The sequence below is a fragment of the Dipodomys spectabilis genome, unplaced genomic scaffold (assembly GCF_019054845.1).
Source record: "Dipodomys spectabilis isolate Male_0828 unplaced genomic scaffold, ASM1905484v1 ptg000199l, whole genome shotgun sequence".
Classification (NCBI taxonomy): domain Eukaryota; kingdom Metazoa; phylum Chordata; class Mammalia; order Rodentia; family Heteromyidae; genus Dipodomys; species Dipodomys spectabilis.
This window is the reverse complement of record NW_024870876.1, coordinates 821711-826743: the sequence shown is the minus strand read 5'-3', so window position 1 is coordinate 826743 and position 5033 is coordinate 821711. Positions and strand designations below refer to the sequence as shown.

At 42.6% G+C, this 5033-nt stretch overlaps 1 pseudogene; it reads left to right on the top strand.

Moving 5' to 3' along the window:
- The first annotated feature begins 557 nt into the window (after positions 1-557).
- On the top strand, positions 558-1973 carry LOC122121951 (annotated as a pseudogene).
- Positions 1974-5033: the final 3060 nt, after the last annotated feature.

Genomic DNA, 5033 nt, shown 5'->3' with positions numbered 1-5033 from the left:
GAGCATAACTTTGCGCTATGTACGACCCATGTCCTCCATCTGCTTATTCTGGTATTCTGGTACCAATACAATGTAGCCAGTTACTAGAGATGCATGTAACTAGCCTATAAACACAGTTTTCAAATACAAACCAGCAGTCCAGAGCTCATACCCTCACACCGGTTTGTTGGGGACTATCATTCTAGACTATTATTTTCCAGTTTTAATCAAGTAGGCATAAAGAATAGACAGCTCAAGGACAGCTCTACATCCCAGACATACTAAAATTGTCCAGCTAGTCTACCCTAGGCTTGCTCACCATGCCTTGCCTGTTCCTTATCACGGAAACAAACATGGAGCCTCTCTGTCACTCTTCCTCATGGATCCTTCTGCCTTCTGACTGGCTCTTTGCTTCCCTGTGGGATCCCCTTAGCCTGACACCCTTTCATCTAGAGAACCAGGAGTTAACAAACTTTTTCCAATAATGCTTATTTGCTGAGTTGCTGGTCTAGCCATACTTCAATAATAATAAATCCTATATTAAACATCTGGGCACAGAGGACTCCATTGGAAAAAGCATGTCATGGCCTTTTAAAATTATAACCACTGCAAGCAACCAGCCAGGCAGTCAGTTAGAAAGCACACCATTGGATGGCGGATGGCGGGGCGGTGCCGGGCCCCCTCGGGGCCTGCTGCCACATCTTCGCATCTTCCCCCCGCCAGGCCGGGCTGTCAGGGCTCGGACCACTGGGCACTTGTTCCAGCCCATCAGCGCCGAGGATGAGGAGCAGCAGCTTACCGAGATCAAGTCACTGTGCATGAACTGCTACCACAACAGAAATCATTGTGAGCTCCTTTTCCTGCGAGCACTGTAGCTGGAGCAACACGGAGAACTAGTTGGCGGGCTGGATCCAGGACCAGGGAGTGTGCTACACCTTGATCTTTAGGGGCCAGGAGGACATGAACAGAGAAGTGGTGAAGACAGACTCTGCCACTACCTGGATCCCTGAGCTGGATTTTGAAATTCCAGCTTTTAGCCAGAAGGAAGCTCTGACCACTGTGGAAGGATTGATCAGCCGTGCTATCTCTGGCCTGGAACAGGACCAGCCCACACGAAAGCTGAAAGAATTGTCAAATCGAAGGCGCTAAAGCAAGTAGCCTCACCTTTCACTCTGATCACTGATGATCCGTCAGGGAACAGCTTTGTAGAAAACCCACATGCTCCCAGGAAAGACGATGCTTTGGTGGTCACGCACTACAACCGGACACTTCAACAGGCAGAAATGCTGGGGCTCCAAGCAGAAGCACCAGAAGAGAAGCCTGAAGAGGAAGACCTCTGAAATGAAGGGCTCCAGTTCAATACAAACTCCCAGAGTGCAATGCTCCAGCTCAGACCAATATGAAATTAGTGCAAATCCCCCACTTTAAGGAGGTTTTCATCATGGACACTAACTGCGAGAACTGCGGGCATCGGACCAATGAGGTGAAGTCTGGTGGGGCAGTGGAGCCCCTGGGCACCAGGATCACTCTCCTATCACAGATCCCTCAGATATGACAAGAGACCTCCTTAAGTCTGAGACATGTAGTGTGGAAATCCCGGAGCTGGAATTTGGACTAGGAATGGCAGTTCTTGGGAGCAAGTTTACCACTTTGGAGGGGCTCCTGAAAGACATCCGGGAACTGGTGACCAAGAACCCTTTCACCCTCGGTGACAATTGCAATCCTGGTCAGTCGGATAAACTACAGGAGTTTAGCCAGAAGCTGGACCAGATCATCCAGGGTAAGGTGAAGGCCCACTTTATTATGAATGATCCAGCAAAAAACAGTTACTTGCAGAACTTGTATGCACCTGAAGATGATCCAAAGATGAAGATGGAGCAGTACAACGCACCTTTGACCAGAATGAGGAGCTAGGGCTCAATGATATGAAGACAGAAGGCTATGAAGCAGACCAGGCCCCACAGCAGTAGCAGTGGCAGACTCAGAGAACGGCCCCAGCAGGTAATGGTTATTACTGACTGCAGGGCTGTTTGATACTGTTGGACTAAAGCTAGGTGCGTCCTCTCCCAACACCCCCCTTGATGGGGAAGATGCCAAGATACTTAGGATGCCACAGATGGGGCATACTTCCTAATAGCTTGTGATGCAAATTTAAGCCTGCTGCCACTTGACCTTATTTTGGAAGTTTTGAACTGGCCGTGGAAGACACCCAGAAATGAACCATGATCAATGTGATCATCACAATCACTCCACTCCCTCCACCCTGGTCAGCCCTTTTCCCTTTTCTGCCCTCTACCCAATGTCCCGTTCTCTTAAGGTTGGACCTCTGAAGTTGGCAAAGGTGAAAGACCATTACAGCTGCATTGTGGAGTTAGTTAGTTTTTGGCATGTAAAGTACTAGTTTTCAACAGAAAGGTCTTCTGGGTGTGTGGGGGGTTGGTACAATGAGGAATTGATTAAAATGATGACTTTCAAACAAAAAAGAAAAGAAAAAAGAAAGCACACCATTGTCGTTGGAATAACTCACATAGTAAGAGTCATGAGAGGACTCCCTGCACAGCAGAATGTCAACCTGCCCTCTATCTCCAAAACAGACTTCAATCTGACCCCTCCACACTGAGGCTGTCACAAGCACATGCCTACCACACAGGGCAAATGAGGTTATATGAAGACATGGAACTGAGACAGCTCAAAAGATGTAGGACAAAGACCTAGAAATGTTGAAATCAAGAATACAAACTGGATGTTCACCCCTTCCATCCACAGGTTAAATTCCTAATCTCAATGTGGTGGTATTTGTGGAAAGTTCCCTTGGAAGGTAACTAGGTCATAAGTGAGAGTTTCCTGTGGACTTGGTGCCCTTGCGGTGGAAATGGGAGTGCTCTCTACCATGCTTTCCTCCATGTGAGGATACAAGAAGTAATTATCTGTAACCAAAAAAAGTCCTCACCAGTGCTCAACCATGCTGCATCTTGCTCTTTGAGAGCTTCCAGACTCCAGACTATAACAAAAAATTTCCTGATACTACTGAATCTCCCAGTCTGTGTTATTTTGCTAGAACCCGGCCTGGTGCTTTCTGCTAGGATCAGGGTTTACTTTCTTATTTATGGGATGAAGCCTTTAATATGATGTTCAAAAATATTCTAATTCAGGAAGACTGCAGAGAGAGAAAGACAGAGACAGTGGAAAGACAGAGAAGGAAAAAGAAGAAATATGAAGGAGGAGGAGGAAGAGGAGGAGGAGGAGGAGGAGGAAAAGGAAGGAAAGAAAAAGAAAGAAAAGAGAGAGAGAAGGAAGGAAGGAAGGATGAAGGGAGGGAGGGGGGGAGAGGGAGGGAAGGGAATAAAAATAGTTAGATAAATGAAGTTGGGAGAGAGCATTTTAACACTGATTTTGAATAAGATTTACATATGAATTGGTAGAGATATGATACCAAATTACCACCACAGATTGAGTGACTTAAACAACAGAAATTTCTTAGTGGCTCATAATAAAAAACCAAGGTGTCAGCAGGGTTGTTTCCCCTGAGGCCTTTTCCTCTGCTTTTAGATGGCCACCTCCTCACTATGTTCTCACATTGTTCTGATAGTACATGTCTCTAGTGTCCCTGTGTATCCAAGTCCTCTTAAAAAAAAAAAGATCGATTCAACTTCTTTGTTTTAACTTATTTATGACTACAAACACAATCACAATCTGAGGTACTGGGAAGTTGAGACTTCAACATACGAATTTGAAGGGAATACACTTTGTTTCACAGAAGCTACTAATTTAATTAAGTAGGCCAGTGTATTCAATGGATTTCATTCCAGCCATGGTCATTCATAAGCTCTGTAACATTAAGCAAATTTCTTACATTCTCAGGGCCTCCTCTCTTCATTTGTATAAATAAGGCTAATAATTTGTAGCATATAGATTATTTATGAGGATTTAAAAGGGTATTTATGGAGTGATGGGCATCTGTCCAGCTCAAAACCTGTTACTAGAACTGCATTATTATTTCAGTACAATTGACTTCTGCTTATGACATGTTGCACCTTATGCATTTACCTGTTAGAGTGAAGGTCACTTTAGTTTATATCAAAAATTAATTCTCTTATCTTCATGATAAAGGAATTCAAGACACAGGAAAGTTCTTGGAAATACATGATGCTTTAAAACTAAAAACCTCATGAAAGATATTGAACTTAAAATCTCATTAGTATAAAAAGAGATCTGAATTATCATAAAGGACTAAGCCTTTTCCAAGGATTTGTATTTTAAAATCTTGATTTAGGAAATATAAGCACGTGTGGCCACTATGGAAATCAGTATGGAAGTTCCTTAAAGAATTACAGCTAAAACTACCATATAATCTTGCCATACTAAACCTAGGCATAAATCCCAATGGGTATAAATCAGCAAACAATCAAACAATAGACACATCTGTACACAAATGCTTATTGTATTACTATTCATAATGGCTAAGCTCTAGAATCTACCAAGAATAGAAAATGTGCATTCATTAGCTGATTATACTATATACTATCTACATATATACACATAGTATATACAGTATATATATATATATATATATATACATAATTAATGTGGAGCTCTAGCTATATTATTGTTTTATTATTTTATCATTCCTGTCTGATTTCCTGAAAATGGAACTTACAGCAATAAAGCTAGAAACCTTTTTTGTTGTTGTTGGTCATGAGGTTGAACTTGGGGCTTGGGTGCTGTTTCTGAGCTCTTTTATTCAAGGCTAATGCTCTACCACTTTGTGACACAGCACCACTTCCAGTTTTCTGGTGGTTAATTGGAGATAAGAATCTCACAGACTTTCTGCCCAGGCTAGCTTTGAACTCAATCCTCAGGTCTCAGCCTCCTGAGTAGCTAGGATTATAGGCATGAGCCACCAATGCCCCCACTTAGAAACTCTTAAATTAGGATCTGAATAGAACACAAAACAAAATGTTTCAAATTTGCATAAAATCTTCTATTTTGCCCACAATTACTATAGAACTTGATTATGTATGTGTATATAGTATATATACAGGCAATTCATGTTA